The sequence below is a fragment of the Rhinolophus sinicus genome, linkage group LG01 (genome assembly GCF_036562045.2).
Source record: "Rhinolophus sinicus isolate RSC01 linkage group LG01, ASM3656204v1, whole genome shotgun sequence".
NCBI classification, from domain to species: Eukaryota; Metazoa; Chordata; class Mammalia; order Chiroptera; family Rhinolophidae; genus Rhinolophus; species Rhinolophus sinicus.
This window is the reverse complement of record NC_133751.1, coordinates 136,911,744-136,931,570: the sequence shown is the minus strand read 5'-3', so window position 1 is coordinate 136,931,570 and position 19,827 is coordinate 136,911,744.

The window sequence follows — 19,827 nt, the reverse complement described above, 5'->3', positions numbered from 1 at the left end:
ATCACAACAGACCTGTAGATTTCTACTATTAAAAAAACAAAAAGACATGGGGAATAATAAAGAATATATTTTCAAATCAGCCACCTGATAAATTTGGCATGGAAAATAATTGAGAAAGCTGAATTGCTATAGCATGTTCATTATAGAAAATGCAGGTTTATGTGAACATAAGTATCTTAAAATGTTCACCTTTATGTAAATACCTTTTTTTGTAATACCTGTCAGAGAATGAGATAGAAACTTCAGAGGGATAAGTTAGGCATCGGGAAGTTTTATAATTTATACAGTGAATTTCTTTAGTGGTTGTAAAGTCAACTTGTGTTCCTTTACTTTAAAACTAGAAGTCTTTAATAAATACATTCAATAAATATTTGAATGTCTACTATGTGTGGTATGCTAGTATGCCTTTATGAGCAAAGCATCATAGTACCTCTGCTCGTTGAAATCAGTCTAGCAGGAGAGACTGACACGAAAAATATGAGCAGACCAAAATGATCACAACCTATGGAAAGGGCTATGATAGAAACCAATAGGCTTGAATACTATTCCATTGTCTATATAGACCACATTTTCCTTATCCATGCATCCATCAATGAACATTAGGTTGTTTCCACATCTTGGCTATTGTGAATGATGCTACAGTGAATGTGGGAGTGCTAATATTTCTTCGGGATTCTAATTTCCATTCTTTCGGGTAAATACCATTTCCAGAAATGGTATTGCTGGATTATATCGTAGTCCTATTTTTAATTTTTTGAGGAACTTCAACACTGTTGAAAAATAAGGAAATCTTGCCACATGCAGCAACATGGATAAAACTTGAGGACATTATGCTAAGTGAAATAAGCCAGTCACAGAAGGACAAATGCTGCCTGATTCCACTTATAGAGGCATCGGATATAGTCAAATACATAGAAACAGAGAGTAGAATGGTGGTTGCCAGGGGTTGGGAGAGAGAAAAACAAAGAGTTACTAATCAATGGGCATAATGCTTCAATTATGCCAGGGTGAATAAGTTCTAGAGATCTACTGTACAACATTGGGCCAACAGATCACAATACTCTATTATAAACTTAACTATCTGTTAAGAGGGTAGATCTTATGTTAGCTCTTCTTATCATTATAAAATACTTTAAGTAAAATAAAAATAGAGTGTTTGATAATAAGGTGGTCAGGAAAAGTCTGGTAACGAGGTAATATTAAATGATACTTTAAGCACAAGAAATTACCCAAAAAGCAAAAACTGGGGGAAGTGTGTTCTAGCAGAGGAAACACCATTTGCAAAGTCCTAATGTACAAATAACTTGGTTTGTGCATTAACTTGTGGTCTCCAGAAGTGGACCTTCAGAAGAGGGTTGCTATGCAAGTGATTTATTAAAGAAATTCTCCTAGAAGAACCCAGTATGGGAATGACAGGGGCAGGATAGGGAAACATAGGAAGCCAAACGGGGTGGGATTTCAGCTCCAGCCCTAGTCTCAGCCTGATCTTGCTGCAGAACCCTGGAGTATAGATTACATCTCAGAGTGAGTCCTACATGAGACCATGGAGCTGGTTTCTATCCTTCTGCACCAAGCAGAACTTAGTTAAAAGCCTGTCCACAAGATACAAACACTCAAGCATTTTTAGGTCTTTGCATGTCAAGAAAAGAAGTCTAGTTGGTAGCCAAAAAACAGTTCTCCCAAAGGAGCTATATAAGAAGTTAGAAGCAACTGTACACAGAAGCCAGAGGAATGCTGCATAGAAATGGTAAATGGGATCCAAGGAATCTATATGGAGCCCCAACAGTGTCTGCTGCAACTTGTTAGAGAGTATCTTTACGGAGATTAGAGTGACTGTCGTAGGAAGACAGACAGAGATGGATGCAAGCCTATGATGGAAACTAAAGAAAGGCCAACCATGTAGGATTTAGCAGGCTATGGTGTGGAGTTGGCATTTTATTCCACAAACAAATGGAATCCAATACAGAAAACAACACAAACAGATTTATATTTTGAAAACATCTGTGCTGATTATATAGAAACTGGTTTAAAAAGACTACAGAGCCAAGGTTATTTTAGTAGACCGGAAAAGAGACGATGATAATCTACATTAGAGTGGTTGCAGTTAGGAAAGATAAAAGTGGGCACACTTCAGAAATACTTGGGAGTGGAAAATTATTGGACTTAATAATGGATTGCATATGAATGTCAGGTAGAGAGGGATAATACCCTTGCCAAAAGGGAAAGGACCAGATAAATTGACTTTAGCTTTAAATCCTGAGAGAGTCAAACCTTCTCCATCACCTCTGTGATTTCCAGGATATTGAGGAGCACAGATTAATTATCAAGTTTGAAAAGTCCTTGTCATCTGCTTATTTACATGAATGTGAATTTTTAAATGTGTATTGATCATTGACTGTGTAGAGTTTATGAATACAAACATGAACAGAGCACAACAACCCTTTTCCTCAAACATGTACATATCAGACATGTATACACCTAACTTAAAAAAAACAAAAAATACATCAGGAACCTTAGGATCAACATGCTGTCCCTTTCTATTTCTCAGTAGCAATGGGATAGACGCATATACCCCGAGGAATTCAAGTTCCAGCATTCAGTCCTAAATCTCTCCAGTTTCACCTCACATACCACAAATGCCTCATTTCTTTCTCCATAAATCAAACATAATTATATCAGGAATATACAATCCATAAGATTTTACCATTTGTGACTAAAGTGCTCATATTTACAATTGTTATGTATCCTCTAAGATTAAACATATCCTAGGGGACCCAAAGATACGGAAGATACAAAATCCAATTAACCACAGAGCTTGTGCCTAAGGAACTTGCAATCTACCAAGTGATTTCCACCCACCGTGCAGAGAATAACAGTAAGGTGTGAAGAAGTGAGGGGGGCAATCACAGGAAGTGGATTATGAGAATACTTCACCTTTGAGAACACTGTTGACGTGGGGTATTTAGGTGAATTTGAACCAGAGAAAGCTACTTGTTCAAGATGGTACTTTTTTAAGCCTAAAGGATAAACAAGAATTTGATGGATATTCATATCCTAACTCCCATCTTTCTCTTTCCGGGACTGAGAGAAGAGGATTGCATAACACCAGTTTTCAGAGAACATGCCACCTGCAATAGAGCTAGAGGTAGATCATCCAACATGGGCAAGCGAGCGTTAGATAGCAAGGATATGTGTATTACACTGAGCACACGCGTATCATGCTGAGGAGTTTGGATTTCATCAAGAAGTGGAGACAATGAAGAATCTTTGAGTAGGGATGTTGAATATCTCCTTATACATAAGAACAAACAATCTCCAAAGATAAATATTTAGGGGCCTTGAGGACAGTTAAGCAGGTTCTGCAATAACCCATGATAAGAAATTATTAGGGCTTGACTAAGGTAGGTAGCCAAGCAAGTATAGAATCAGAGAAACATCGGTGAGACATTTAGGAGAAGTATACTATTCTTCAATATGACAGGTAAAGAAGATGCAGACATGGAAGAGGCCTTCTTATTTTCAGAATGAGATAACTATTCCAGTTTATCAAGACTGAGAATCCATTGCATGAGCTTCTAGAATTTTCAGGGGAAAAACAAAATTTCTGTTTTGAATATGTTGATTGCAAAAGGCAACGGTTATGAAAATGAAGTAGAAATACTCATAGTTGATTGAATACATTGGGCTGATCTCAGAAAAGAAGAGGTTAGAAAATGATTTGCCATCAGTGGAAATAAAACTCTGGGCAAAGATAAGGCCACCCGGGGAAAGTATGTAAAGAGAGCAAAAGAAGAAGACTGAGAAAAGAGCACAACTGTGCAAAGAATTCAGAATACAGAGGCTGTGCAAAGATTGAGAGAAACAGAGAAACAAAGAAAAGCAAAACACAATGTAGGCAAGGAACTGCATGGGAAAAGAATCCAGAAGGGGAGTGTGGTCATGAGGACAAAATGTTATAGGCAGATTAGCTAAGATAAAAAGTAAAACACACATAGAGTTTTTAGCAATATATTATTGGAAATATGTTGAAAGCATTTTCAAGAAATTAGAGTAAATCAAATTGCATTGTGTTTGAAAAGACTATAAAGATAGATGACACCTTCATTTGTTTGACTTTGAAATAAAGAAGTTAAAGTGTGACTAGAATGTCACATAATATCACAGGAGGTTTTGTTTATTTTCACAGACTTTTTTTTTCCCAAGTTAGATGTGCACCTTATGTATTACAGGGAACACGGTACTAAAACACACAGTCAAGTATTAGAAGCAAGTGAGATTAGTTCATATATTGAGTTACAGGAGGAAGTAAGGAGTGTATTATTCAGAACACAGGTAAACAGATTACTCTGGAACAGAAAATGAAATGCCTGCCCACTGAAATGTGAGAAAAGGTAAGGTGGGATTTTACGCAGACATATGTGGTTGGAGGGCAGCAATTTAAAAGAGTATCAGCTAATGGCTTCTAAATGATCTGTTGGAGAGAACAGCATAGCAGTGGTCCTGGGAAGGGAGCTTGAAAAGAGCTAAAGTCATGAATTTACACCTGTAGAGAATGGGAGAAGAAGCTGACCAAAGAAAAATAGAAAGATTTGCGGACCACCCTGGGGGTCAGCTTAGTCGGAGCCAACAGACGTGTAGGGAACCAGTTTCCATGCTGTGATTCTTCCCAATGAGCTAACCCATGCTCCTCCTTCTCTAAGGTGCCAGGAAGCTTCCCAACCACATGTATGCCACTATCCTTGCAGCTTCCTTTGCTTGAAATTTCTTTGCTCATTTCCGCCCTGTGAAAAGCAGGTTTAGTTTTCCATGCTTCTCAAAGTCAAAATAAACTAACTGAATAAACAATCTGTGTTAGCAGGTCATTGACAGAGAAGCACAAGTGTTATTTGCTCTCCAGTGTACTGCGGGAGATAATATATTACACGTCTATTTAAGCTGTCTCACACCCCAAACTAAAACATTAAGGGAAAGATATGGTGGTTCAGATGAAGATAATCTGCTTTTCATTTTCAGGCAGTGTTAATTCTCATTCTCTGGGGAGCTGAGGTTTCTGGTCTGCGTGTAGGAAATGGCAAAAGCAGAGGGGCACAAAACACTACACTTCCATGGCTGTTCTCCCTTAATGATTTTAACTGCCTCTTATGACAGAAAACATTTTGGAAAAAAACAGCACTTAGTTTTCTTTACAGCTCATGGAAATTCACCAATGTAAAGTGAGTAAATTAGCCGTAAGCAGGTTTGAAGAACACACTGCTACCTACATGATGCCAGACAAGTGGAGGCAGATTTTCATAGGTAGCGGGTGTGGGCTGTATATTTTGGAAACGTAATGCCAAACATCTGGATATTTGGAAGTCAACTCATTGTCTAGCTTTGTAGTGTTGGTAGAAATAGTGTGTTTTCATAGATATAGTCACAGACTCTTTACCCATGACAGTTGGAGAGACTGTTCACAAGTGTTTTGATGCAGAGCGCCCTGATTTTGCATTTCTACCAAGCTCCCTTGTAATGTGATGGTCGTTCTGCTGGGCCTCAGATCCCTCTCTGAGTGACTCGGCTCCAGACCTCCACTCTCTAGAGTGGTATCTACTTGCCGCATGAGGCCATTTCCATTCCAGTTGGTTGAATTAAATGAGATTTGAAAATGAGTTCCTCAGTTCCACGAGCCACATTTCAAGTGCTCAGTAGCCAAAGACAGACAAGACACATAAAGGACATTTTCCATCATTGTACAAGGTCTTATGGGACACTGCTGCTCTCGGTGCATTATCCTTCAACTTTGTCCATTCACAAATACTTGGAAAATTATTTGGAGTTTGCTTTTAATTACATCTCACTTAAAATCACAGAAGAACACCTGCAGAAGTGGAGTTCAAGGTTGAATACAGTACAGGAGATCACAGTTTTTTGGTGTAGCATTGTCCTTTGAAAACAGCCAAAGACACTGAGGTTTGCCTGAATGAGAATAGATATTTCAACAATGATTAATTGTTGAGTTCTTACTGAATTCAATTAATATATTTAAATATAATTTATTTCTGTATATAGTTGACACATCATAGTGAAAACTCTGATACTGCTATCCTGATTCATCTTTTGTACTTTTGTTTTACGTTACTACCCCTTACTCATTTTATCATTATTGTTTGTTGTTGCTGTTGTCATTTCCATTAGGTGTTGGTACACATACCTATTAGTGTTACCCTACTTAGATTTCTAAGCATCTATAGGTCTCCAAATAAATAAACACATAAATAAGCAAATGCAAAGTCATACAATGCTTAATCAATGAGGTATCTAGACACTAAGTATTAAGCCAGATTACAAGTCCTGGTCTGACTCATTCCAGTTCTAGTTTAAGTAAACCACAAGATCTCTCCAAGGTTCCGTTTCTTGACCTGTGAAGGGTATATGATTCACAAAGATTAAATGGAATAATGAATATAAATATATCTCTGATACTACATTAGCACTGTACATATACATTATTATTAGTGAATTATTTTTATGATCATTTAGAGTGGTGATGCCAAAATATTTTAATATTAGTATTAGGTTAAAACCTGAAGTTCACTAGAGAGGATGTTATCACTAAAATGTTTCATACCATACAGACCTAGAGGTGTAATGACATAAAATTGAATAGGCATCGTGAAAAAAAATGAACCTTAAGATTTTAATTCTCACTTAAAAGCTTTTTCTGGCTGCTAAACCATTTTTATATAGTAATAATTTTGCCAAATGCAGGCAGAAAAGTTTAATGCACACGTGCAGACATATTCTAGTCTGCAAGTTTGCACAATACTCTCAGTTTATACATTCATGAGTGTCAGGACAGTTGACCAGTACCATTCCTTCCTGCTAGTTTTATCAAGAACAAATTATATTACACTAGTACCCATTTGTTTCTCTCTTCTCTCATTCTCTGCTTCCACAGACAACATGTTGCAAAGTTTCTGTGCAGGTGATCTCTTGCCGAAGGTAAGTTTTCAGATGAGTACTCAGTTGTTGTAAATTTTGTTTATATATGTATCCTTTTTAACATCATAGAAGAATGGATTTCAAGGTTGCATATGGTATAGAAGATCACAGTTTTGAGATCTTGCACAAATTAATTGGTAGCTCAGATCCACTATTTATATAAACACACACGTATCCTCTCTTAGTTCCTCATGAACATGAGTATCAGAATTAAGTAGTCTATGCAGAAAGATCAGTTGCACAATTCATACTTTCCTGAAAATTAGTTTTAGTGCCAACTAAAAGTTTTTCGTGTGCCATCAATGAGTTTGAGACATCATTCATTCTTCAGATTCAAACAAGTTTTAGCTAAAATATTAGAAAACCTCTGCTTAAGAATGTTATGACCTTTTCTCTCTTTCCTCCCAGTTTTTATTTTTGTTTTGATTTGCTTTTGTAGTATTTGGTTGAGTGTTGCTGGGTCTTTATATTGGGCACTTCACCTGTAAAGGGAAGCAGTGATCCAAAACTATAACAGGGATTTACATAGATAAGTGTGCCTATTTCTCTTGAATGCTCAATAGGCCCTTTTATAGCCCTTGATTTTCCTTCTATGCTTCTCTGGAGCTTTGATCAAAAGATGAGTCTGAACAGCATATCTTACTCTTTTAACTAACACTTGATACAACCTAGAATGTCCAATCTTATGTATTTAAAAATTACATATGAAGATGTTTGTATAGGTTTCCACAAAATCTGGAATTTTCAGAAGTGTATCTAATCTTTATAATTAAAACATTCAGCATTGAAGTTAAGCTTCCCAAAGGTGGATTGATCATTTTAATCCAAGCATTCAGTATATTGAATTAAAACCCAAGCTTGAAGGTGATTACTGCATTCATTATCATGGAGCTAAGTGTGGCCTTTGATATATTCAAATCAAGTAAGTTTCAATCAGAAATGCTTGTGTGTAATTTGAGATTGAATATGGGACATAGGATATCTCTGTCTGCAGCAAGAGGAGATTGATGAGGAATCTGAAAGCAGGATGACAAAAGATGGGCTTCAAATGAGCTCTGATTCTTTGATGATTGAAATGGCTAGGATTGAGGTGCTAGGGAGGGGGAATAAACTAGTCTCTCCTTCCATCCTCTGAACTCATTTTCTTTTCCAGAAAAAATTATATTTTCACCTGATCTCACCTTGTTTTGATCTCCATTCCATTGCTGCTGTGGTTGGAGTCACTCAACTCTGACTCTGAAATCACAGCCATACCTCCTAGATTTGGTCAGTTGTCTTTCAATGCGACCTCCTACTACATGATGATGGCTTGGTACCAGGTCTTGGCAAACAGTGCTTGCAGCATGTCTAGTTGCATCTGAATGAATATGGGGCTTTCCTGTCCTGTTTCCTGAGAGTGGAAGAGTAATGGTCAGATTCAGGTATTTGATTAAGATGAAACATTATGCTAAAGCTTGGAGGAATGAAATCAGCTCAAATGGGGGAATATAGGTAGAAGACTTGCTTCACGGAGGGTAGACATATTTAAGATCCCTGGTAAGTGAATTTGGGTGGTGGATTGCAAATAAATGTGTAAGCAGGCAGATAGGCAGACAGACAGACAGAAAAATGTAGAGAAGTCCTAAAGGCTGGCATAGAGCATGTTAAAAATTAGTAAAATTAGAATCACAACAATCTCATAATGACAGGCCCCTGAAAATCCAAGAAGAAAGAGTACACATTTGTAGCGCAAGTGCATTTCTCCTGTTCATTTTGAGGTGGGTAACCTGAAGATCCTGTAAGAGAAATTTTCAGAAATTTCGGTTTGTATCAGCTGCAGCAGAGTTCCCTGTTTCATCTAGCTGCTTATACACTCCTAATAAACTGATTTTTAGTAGTTGAACTGGCTGAGTAAAAACATAAGTCTAAAAAAAAAAAAGAAAACCTAGTAAGTAGTTTTTCATGTAATCTAATATTAAAATTCTATAAATTCTCAAGAAAAATTATAGCAACTGTAGAAATTTAGGCAGCCACCTATTAGTGAAAAATGAAGAACTGAATACAATGTAATGTGGTTAATAATTTACACATTTCGAATTAGGGAATGACAGAAAAACCTAATGGAATTATATAAATGATGGTTTCATTTATTTTAAATCAAATTATTTTTAGATTTATGTTTTGACATTTTATTGACATTAGATTTTTATCTTAGTTGTTGACATTAGATAGTTTTCCTAACACTTTCCCACTCTCCCCCTCGCCACCCTGCTCCACACACACACAAAGATAAGAGGGAGATTTTATTATTAAGGATATATTTTGAAGACTATAATCCTTTTAAAAGTTATACAATCATTTCATTTTGGGGGGAAAAACACAACAAAACACTTTTTGAATGGCATTAGTACTCTTCACTTCAGAAACTATTTGAAAAGCAGTAAATAGAATTATTTAGATACAAAACATTTCTCCACACCACTTGCTTGTTAATACAGGATTAAGGTGATCATGTAACTCATTCAAAGTTAGAACCTTTGAGAATTATAGAAAAAGCATTGCTGAGAGAACTGGCCTAATCTGGGACTGTCCTGGGCAACTGGGACATATGAGAACCCTCTCTAGATGATTGCTTTTGAATACTCATCAATGGACTGAATATATAAGTATTTTATCTTCTCTGCTGTTCACTCTAAGAGTAAGGGAGACATGGAGAAAGTTGTAGAGAGAGAAACCTTTCAAAATCAACCAAACTGATTTCAAAAAAATTGGCTGACAGCTAATGTCCTATTTTTTGACTTTGCTCTTTTGTAACAATGATCCAGTTTAGGTAGTCTTTCTCCACATCAGAATATCAAGGGGTTCCTATTAAAAGTTCAAGTTACCCTGTTTTAGACTTAGAGAGTCAGAATGACTGAGACTTGGGGTCAAGGAGTTTGCATTTTTAACATATTCCCCAGGTGATTCTCATGCACACAAGTATTGGCCTGAGTAGAAGACAGGGATTCTTCCAACCTAGAATGTCTCTAAAATCAGAATCTGACTCTGTGCATCACAGAGTCAATCAAGTTAATTTTTTTACTACTTTTACTGTAGTGCACATACATGTAAACAATGAAAATCCAACTACATTTAATGTGAAATTTTCAGACACACTGAAGTTTTGTTTCTGGATGATGGCTCTAGTAAGCTTGCACACTTTTTTACCCCCACCAAATGGAAGGGTTTAATTGAATGAAGTCTTGCTACCAGGAAGGATATCCTTCATCCTGCTTTTTCTTGTACTCTCCTTACCTGCATCTGGTCCTTACCCTAGGTGAGCCAACCCAGTCTACTTACCTGCTTTTTCTTGAGAAAACTATAACATCTACTTGAATTCAAGGCAAATTGCCCAGGATTCCCCTTGATTTTTCTCAATCTGACTTTGAGAAAGATGTTACTGAACAGTGAATGCCAAAGCATACATGGGATGCCAGGGTAGCAAGTAAGACTTCACTTGTGGATGGAGAAAACAAGCAGGCCAATAACAGGGGTACAACCATTATATTTAGCCTGGAATGCTTCCACAATTGCTAACTTCCACATAGCTATGTATCCCTTCATACCATTCCTGTAGCACCCCCAAAGAACTGTATGAAGAACAGGATTAGTAGTACTTTTGAGCATGACTGGAAAAAATGTACAACTATTAAAACCTGTCTTCTTCACTGTAGCCTCCCAGTTCCAGGTATGTGGTCTCTCATGCTGTTCCTTATTATTTGTTCTGCTCAGCTCTTTCATCCAAGACTTTATGGGGCAGGCATCATGCTATCTGCTGACAGAGATGCAATGAATCATATACTGTGGTTGCTCCTATGAAGGATATTATAGTCTGATTTACCCTTTAAGATTAGATACATACAACAATATTTAGTCAGTCACACACATGCAAACAGCCCTACCTAGCACTGTGATGAAGAAAATCAGTAATAGGAAGTGGTCCAGGTAGAATTTTGCTTTGTGGAGTCTAAGGAGTGAGAATCCCCTTGCAACTGAGATGCCTGAGGAAGACCTCAAATTGAAGAAGGGTCATTATGTAGGAGCATTGAAAGACGATAGGATTTAGACAGATAGAGAGGGATTTTAATTACGGTGTATTTTAATTTTAATAAAGATTATAATACTAAAAGAAAAGGGCTTAGATTTAGCAGAATATCAAGAATTTACCACTGAAAAATTATTTCAGAGACCAGTCAGCCCTTTTTACCTCCCAACATTTTCCGTTAGTGTTTTTCAGTGTCTGGATAAAGAGTGACCCCTATCTGGATTCTGAGATCCAGAGTCTCTTATAATGACATTCCTTTATGTATTTCTACTCTGGCCAGCATGGCATCTTCCACGTAGTTGGGAGAAATTCATAATCAGAATAAATCTATAATGATTTACTATTAAACCATTTCTCAAATGTTAATGAGCATATGAACTACGTGGAGATCTTATAAAAATGCAAATTCTGATAGTAGGTGTAGGATGGGGCCTACAGGTCTGCATTCTAACAAGTTGCTGGATGAACCAGATGGTGCTGGGCCACAAATCACACTTTGAATAGAAAATTCCCACACTTATAATTCAAAACATCGAATCTTCATAATGTTATTCTGTGTTTTTATTCAGCTTTTCACTTACACAGGTCCCTGCTCACCAATTAGTGTTTAAGTTCTTTTATGAAAGAACTCATCGCTCTTCTCAAAGAAAAAAAAAATCACTTAATTTACTGTTAAGTACATGTAAAAATATCTCACTTATATGCTTATATAAGAAATATCACTGATTGAAGAAACAAAGTAATTTTAAAAGAGTAAATATGAAAGTAATTTTGACAGGCAGTTTACAAGACCTTAGTGCTACTTCAAATTCTGATTGATTTTTTAAAGATTTTTATTAAAATATAGCTATCATACAATATTATATTAGTTTCAGGTGTACACCATAGTTAGTTATTCAACATTTATATGGCTAAAGAAGTGATCACCATGATAAGTTCAGCAACCGTCTGACACCGTACCACGCTATCAAATATTATTGACTGTATTCCCTATGCTGTACATTACATCCCCACAATTTGTTTTATACCTGAAACTTTGAACCTCTTATTCCCTTTCACCTTTTTCCCCCTTCTTTAATTTTTCAATTACAGTTGACATTCAATATTATTTTATGTTAATTTCAGGTGTACAGCATAGTGGTTAGACATTTATATAATTTAAGAACTGATCCTCTTAACTAGTCTAGTACCCACCTGGCGTTAGTTATTACCATATTATTGACTATATCCCCTATGCTTTAATTCATATCCCCATGACTGTTTTGTAACTACCAATTCGTGCTTTTTAATGCCTTCATCTTTATCACCCTGTCCCCCAAACCCTCTTTCATCTATCACCCTGATAAATCTAGTACCCATCTGACATCATACATAGTTATTTCCATATTATTGACTATTTTCCTTATGCTATACTTTAAATCTTCATGACTACATTGTAACTCCCAATTTGTACTTCTTAATCCCTTCATCTTTTTCACCCATCTCACAACCCCACTCCTATCAGGCAGCCATCAAAATGTTCTCTGTGTCTATGAATTTGTTTCTGTTTCATTTGTTTATTTTGTTCTTTGGAGTCCACTTATATGTGAAACCATTTGACATTTGTCTTTCACTGTCTTACTACACTCAGCACAATACCCTCTAGGTCCATTCATGTTTCAGATGGCAAAATTTCATTATTTTTGATGGCTCGGTAATCTTCCATTGCATATATGTACCACATCTTTATCCATAAAATAACTTTTTCTATCCCTTTACTTTCAGTCTATGTGTTTCGTTTGATCTGAAGTGAGTCTTTTGTAGGCAGCATGTGTAAGGCTATTGTTTTCTTATCCATTTAGCCACCCTATATCTTTTGATTGGAACATTTAATCCAATTTCATTTAAAATAATTGTTGATAGATGTGCAGTTATTGTCATTTGTATGTATATATCTTAAATAAGTCACTCTAAGATCCCTTGTAATATGGTTTGGTGGTAATGAACTACTTTAGCTTTTTTTTTTTTTTGTCTGAGAATTTCTTTATATGTCCTTCGATTCTAAATGATAGCTTTGCTGGGTTGAGTAATCATGGTTGTAGGTTTTGTTTTTCGTCACTTTGAATATTTCCTGCTAATCTCTGCTGGCCTGCAAAGTATCTGTTGAGAAATCAGTCTTATTGGGAGCTCTCTTGTAAATAACTAACTGCTTTTTTCTTGCTGCTTTTAAGATTCTCTCTTTAACCTGTGACATTTTAATTATGATGTGTCTTGTTATGAGCCTCTTAGGGTTCATCTTGTTTGGGACTCTGAACTTCCTGGGCTTGTATATCTATTTCCTCACCAGGTTAAGGTAGTTTTCCATCATTGTGTCATCAATAGGTTTTTAATTCCTTGCACTCTCTCTTCTCATTCTGATAACCTTATCATGCAAATTTTGGTATACTTGCTGTTGTCCCACAGGCCCCTTAAACTCTCCTTATTTTTTGGATTCTTTTTGCTGTTCTGACTGCATGTTTTCTGCTATGTTATCTTCTAAATTGCTGATTCAGTCCTCTGCTTCAGCTAATCTACTGTTGATTCCCTCTGATCTATTCTTCATTTAATTTATTGTATTCTTTATTTCTGACTGGTTCTTTTTTATGTTTTCTATCTCCATTTGTATGTTTCCTATTTCGTTGTTGAAGTTCTCCCTGAGATCATTGATCATCTTTATAACTAGTGTTTGGAACTCTGCATCTGATAGATTGCTTTTCTCCATTTTGTTTAGTTCTTTGTTTGGAGTTTTGTTCCGTTCTTTCATTTGGGAAATGTTTCTTTGTCTCCTATTTTGGCTGCTTCCCTGTATTTGTTTCTATGTAAGGCTGCTATGCCTCTCAATCTTAGTAGAGTGGCCTGATATAGTAGGTGTCTTGTGGGGCCCAGTGGCACAGTCTCCCTGGTCACCAGAGTCAGGTGCTTCAAGTATGTCCCTTGTGTAAATTGTATGTGCACTCCTGTTGTAGTTGAGACTTGATTCCTGTTTGCATGTCAGTCGGAGGGATTGACCTTCAGGCTGATTTGTTGTGAGGACTGGTTGTGACCACAGTGTAAGAGCTATTGTTCAAGGGCTGACCCTACAGAGCAGAGTTGGCTTTCTCAGTGCTCTGGTGCCTGGACAATCTTCCTTTTGGGTGTGTCGTCCTTGGAGTGGCTGGGTTATGCTCTGGCATAGTCCAAAGCTGGCCACTGGGTCTGCCACCCCCAGGACTTCCTAGGAGGGACCCGCTGCAGGCCGAGTTCAGTTGCAGTGTGTGCCCTGCCCAGGGCAACTTGGCATAAGCCACAAAGCAACCCAGACATGGCTGCCACCCCTGGTGTGTTTGGTGGTGCCTTAAGCCACAAACCAAGGCTGGCTTCCACTAGTGGTGGGCTTAGGGCTTCTCAGCCAGACATACAGGACCTGCTAAAGCCAGGTTCTGCTTATTTGAGTTCTGTGAAACTTTTAGAGACTTTATGAATGTCCACAGCATGAGCCAAGGAAGACAATTTATACAGAAAATCCACTGGAAGTAGCTTGGGTGTGCCTGAAAGTTGGGTAGAGTGCTGTCTCATGGAATCACATCAGGGTAGGGCTGATGAAAGGTGATAGCCATTTGGGTGGAAACTCAGAGATGGTGTTTGCTTGCATCTGTGCACATGAAAGGGGAGGGAGGGCCCAACAGGGAAACAATGGCTTCCATCAGCTCCTCCCTCTGGGGGAAGTCTTCCCCTCCATCCCTCACAGCAAAGCCAACAATTCAGTTCCTCCCCATGTGTCCCTGGCACCTTTGGAGCTGCTGCCCCAGGGCTGGAGCTCAGAGTGAGTGAGTCTGTCCACTAGTAAGTCCATTCAAGGTCCCTTTAAGAGGAGCAGCTGGGGCTTCATTCACCCTCTGTCCCACTCAACCTCAATCTCCTCTGGTTTTCACAACCAGAAATTATGGGGATTTCTCTCCTTGACACTGAAACCCTGGGCTGTGGAGGGGCTGGAACCCCTCACTTCTTATGAGGGGACCTCTGCAACTGAGATATGCCTCCCTATTTTTAATGATCACAAGCATCTGTGGGACGGGCCTGCTCTGCATCTCTGCCCCTCCCACCAGTCTCAAAGTGGCATTTTCTGTATGACCATAGTTGTAGGGCTTTGGGTCAGCTAGACTTCAGGCGATTCTCAACAATGGTTGTGCTGCTGTTTAGTTGTAATTGATGTGGTCCTGAGATGAGCATATTTTATTATAGGCCTTTGTCTCTTACTGTTCTTAATGTAAAGCTTGACTTACCAAAAATACATAATTTTCTATTCCATTTAAGTATCTGTGTTATAAAGAGAGTTACATCTGCATTTCGAAAAGATTGAATATTGGAATACTTTAAGTGTGGTAATAATGAAACAGATAACTGTATTTTGGGGTTATAACAGAACTTGGAAAGATGACTTTTATGTAACAGTGATTTTTAAAGAACATCTTCATGGCAGCACAGAGTAAAGAAATTCCACCTTTCTTTTAACATATTTGCTATATTGTCAACCCATTTTCCCTCAATTTGTACTTTGGTTCTTTTCAGCATGTTGCATATTCTAAGTTCCAACCCTTCTCCCTGCGGGTGCTCAATATGCATCTGATGATGATACTTACAGTGATTGCCTTGTGGGGGTAGAAAGTGCTAATTTGTTCTGACATCCCCAGATTTGAACCTAATGAAATGAAATTGTAGGCTAGAGTGGGTTAAGCTCTCTGGTGCTTTTCCTCTCCGAACTACGGTAGTTTCCTTTTGCATGATTGAAATCATGCCTATGTCATCCTCTTAATGTCTGTAGTATAGTGCTTAATGGCTTCATCAGGATATTTCATTTCTTTAGCACAGAGCTGCCAGTGGAACGCAAATCATTTAGAGAGAGAAATTGTTAGAGAAAGATAGGGTACAGTGGCTGAAGGATCACAGTGCAAAGTAAGGAACATAGAGAAAAGCCTTAAGTGTTTGGAAAATGAAGAAAAAATTCAGTGGAAGCATATTAAAAGTTTTAAGTCAAAGATGCGATCTATAGGAAATCTTCATATGGCTACATTGATATCAGATTACAGATAGCATTTATTACTAACAAAACAACCTCTATGTTTTACTTATTTATCTTGATGGTTGTTTATTATGACCACTCAAATAAAAGCTCAGTGCCCCTGGAGATGTAATTTGTTTGTCCAGTCTGAATCCTTAGGAATCAGAACAGTGCCTAGATTAGAACACTATTTGTTTAAAAAAAAAGAAGAAGAAAAGAAAAAGAAAGAAAGAAAACCAAAAATGAATAAAAAGAATCCTGAAATCTGCATAAGAAAAAAAAGAGAGGGGGGTGGAATCATCACGAAGTATAGCAGGATTAACTCATAAAATAAAAATCCATATCCTCAAAGGATATTTTAAATGTTGTCTCTTTCTAAGAGCTGCAGGGAATTTGTAATAGATTAGTTTTTCCTTTTTTTCCTAAATATTTTCAATGTTCCTATATCTTACTAGATAGTGCACCATTTAACATACCTGTATGTTATATCCTCATGGAATCTGCCTGCATTTGAGGTAAAATCAAGATCATACATAAAAACCAAGTGTCAACATTTTTGAAATAATGAAAATAAAATTTTCCAGGACATGTTCAAATGCATTTATGAATGTCTGCAGGCCACGTATCTTCTCATAAACAAACTAGATTAATATAGATTATAATTGAAGGCTTTGGACAGCCGCTTGGCACAAAAGGGAATAGAAGTTGAAGATATAATAGCATGGAGAAAGACTTTGCATAAAGAATCGCAGGGGCACACACTTCACTGATGACCACATCAGTTAATACACTTAAAATGCCCACCCTTTTCACCCTAATTTTTTGCTCCTGAAATCACTGAGCATCTGCTACGGATAATTGTGCCTTAGGAAAGAGAGTTGCTAAACTATTCATCCTGTTTTGAGAGTGGTGTTTCTTGGAGCTCCATTTGGAATGCTACCACATGGAGAGGAGCGTGGACTGCAGAACGTGAGGTTAAGCATTTGGGTTTCTGTAGCTGTTTGGACTATTTCTGTTTTACTTAGTAATATGAGATTGCAAAGTCAGGCCTTGCTTGAATATAGTGTTTGAGTTTAAAACTGATGATGTGACAAGAAAAATATTCCTGTCAAGTTGGGGAGGATGTCTTCAGATCAATAAATGTTTAACATGTATTAGTTATTGTGTTAATAATTTGTAAAATGAAGTTTTGAGAAATATGCCAGGCTGTTTTGGGATAATAAATTGTTCATCAACAAAATACAAATATATAATTTATTAGTTTTAAAATATACATTGAAAAACAGAAGTGGTGATTTGCACCCAGGATTTAAATTTTTGCACAATAAGCAATTAGCACTCCCCATTCTATCTCATATTAATTAAAGTCAACAAATATTTACCTTGTACTTCTGTGTGTCACGCCAAGAGGATACCACGTAATTCATTCATAATTCACTCATTTACTCAATACATCAACGTAATTCTTATCTTTTCAGAGTGTAGTTACAAAGGTAACTCAAAAGTGAATAAAACCCAAGATTCTGTCTCCAAGGAGCTACCCCTGTAATGGAAAAATATAGCATAAATCATTTATATAAGCCTATAAACAAATGGATACAGTACCAATTGAAAAGGACAATAATCTACAAATTTATCAAAACTGCTATTAGAGAACAAAGGAAGTTAAAGCTAATTTTCCTTGTGAGATGTCATGAGGCTTTGCAAGATAGAAAGTCTTTTATAATTCAGCTAATCTTGGAAGAATAAGTAAGGTTTATAACTTATGAAGAAAAGGGAACACTATGTTCAGTAAAATGGAAGCGCAGATAGTGGCATCAGTATGAAATGTATTCTCAAGGTAAAGATGGAAAATAAACTACATTGGGATCTTCTATATTTCAATTTTATTCTGAAGATTATGGAGAGGTATTGTTAAAACAATAAAAATCCGGTAAACGTGTTTTTGATGACTAGTTCAGAGGAAATATACAATGAGTAAAGACAGTGCCTAACCTGTGACTACTGAAATCGTGATGTGGGACAGAAAAAATAAAACAGAGTTGGGATTGAGACAAACTGGTAACAGTGAAAACAATTACCATAAACTGGTAATCAACGAAGATGAGAGTGTTTCTGAAATATTTTGTTGATTGAGAAAATGACAGTATCAACAACTGAGATAGGGACTAGAGAAAGAAGAGCAGTTTTGGGGAGTGATAATTTGATCATTATTCTGCTTTATGATGTGATAACTTGGAAGTGCCTTCTGACATTCAGGGGTGTTAACTGGAAAAAAGAAGCACAGCTCAGAAGAGATCAGAAGAGCAGTGGTATTGACAGGGATGAAATGTGTGTATTGGGGTGACCCTGGCCTTTAATGACAATGGAAATCATGGAAAAAAATTAGTTTTTTCTGGGAAAAAAAAACCCAGAATGAATAAAAGACAGGTTTATGTAGAAATTCTAAGAAATATTAACATTAAAGACATGAAGATGGGAAAACATGCAGAGAAAAGTATTAAAATGATAAAGGGTATGTGAAGAATAAAGGAAATTTTATTGAGCATCTAATATATGAGCTCTGACCATTAAGTCCGTGCACTCACCACCGTGCACTTACATATGAAGGCAGCACTGTACAACTGCTCGGTAAGGTTTCATAACCTTGGTATATCAGTGTCTCACAGCTGTGTTCATGTCAACGTGTTACAGTGTCTTGCTGAGTGGTATTCATTATTGTTGTTGCGTGATTTGTGTTTTGTCACGAGAATGTCTGAGCTTGAATTAGAACAACAAACAAACATTACATTTCTTGTTAAACTTGGCAGAGTGGAAGTGAAATCACGGACATGTTAGTCCAATTTATGGGGATAATGCCATGAAGAAAACGGCAGTGTACAAATGGATTAAACATTTTTCTGAGGGAGAGAACATTTCACTGATGAAGAGAAGTCAGGGCAGCCAGTAAAGAGCAGAACTGATGAAAACATTGCAAAAATTTGTTGAATGGTGCATCAAAATCATTGGCTGACTATAAGAAGCATAGCAGACCAAGTAAACATCCATAGAGTAACAGGAAAATCTTTTTTTTTTTTTAATTAAAGTTTATTGGGGTGACAATTGTTAGTAAAGTTACATAGATTTCAGGTGTACAATTCTGTATTACATCATCTATAAATCAATCTTAACTGAAAATCTTGGCGTGAGAAAGTTGTGTGCAAAAAAGGTCCTGAAGGATCGCACTGATAAACAAAAGTTAAGAAAAGTCAGTTTGCCAAGACCTTTTGGAGAGGCAAGAGAATGTTTTGGGCCATGTTATCACTGGTGAGGAAAAATGGTTGTACCAATACAACCCTGAAACCAGCATCAAAGTGTACAATGGAAGTCAGCCAGTTCTCCACAACCAAAAGACTCCATCAGTCCAAATCAAGAGTCAAAACGATGTTGCTAAACTTTTTTGATATCGGACGGAATATTCATCATGAATTTGTACCAACTGGACAAACAGTTAGCCAAGTTTACTCTTTGGAAGTGCTGAAAAGGCTTCATGAAAAAGTTAGACTACCTGAACTTTTTGCCAACATTTCATGGCTCTTGCATTACAACAATGTACCAGCTCACAGGACACTGTCTGTGAGGGACTGTTTAGCCAGAAAACAAATAACTGTATTGAAACACCCTACCTACTCACCTCATCTGGCCCCCAATGACTTCTTTCTTTACTGGAAGATAAAGGAAATATTGA